This window comes from Rhagoletis pomonella, unplaced genomic scaffold (assembly GCF_013731165.1).
Source record: "Rhagoletis pomonella isolate Grant_MI unplaced genomic scaffold, Rhpom_1.0 Rhpom_scaffold_00002, whole genome shotgun sequence".
NCBI lineage: Eukaryota > Metazoa > Arthropoda > Insecta > Diptera > Tephritidae > Rhagoletis > Rhagoletis pomonella.
In genome coordinates this window covers 75,879,524-75,880,113 of record NW_023458556.1, presented here as the reverse complement: position 1 = coordinate 75,880,113, position 590 = coordinate 75,879,524, and positions in this window count along the sequence as shown.

Sequence of the window (590 nt, the reverse complement as noted above, 5' to 3'; positions counted from 1 at the left end):
AATCTTGTTATCGATATTTTTATCAATGTTGTTATCGATATTTTTATCGCTTTTGTTATCGATTTTGTTGTCGTTATTTTTATCGATTTTGTCATCAATGGTATTATCGGTTTTGTTAATTTTTATCGCTTTGGTTATCGATTCCTTTAATCGGTTTCATTATCAATATTTTTATCGATTTTGCTATCGATATTGTTATCGCTTTTGATGTCGATATTTTTATCGATTTTGTTATCGACTTTGTAATCGATTTTGTTATCGAGTTTGTAGTCGATTTTTTTAATGATTTTGGAATCGATTAAGTTATCGATTTTTTTATCGATTTTGCTATCGATACTATTATCGCTTTTGTTATCGATATTTTTTCCTTAGTGTGTGCTTTCGTTTTTGACTTTGATATGCTCTTAACCATACCTCGTATTCTACGTTTAAATTTAGCGGCTGTATCTCCGATACAGCCTGCAGACCAAGACGAAGGCGCTGGACTGTTCCCTTTTAGGGTTGATGGACAAACATAAATAATTAATATATCGATTTGAAGTTAGTAACTATCATATAGGGGAAATTGTCACCTTTGGTGGTCTTTTTTT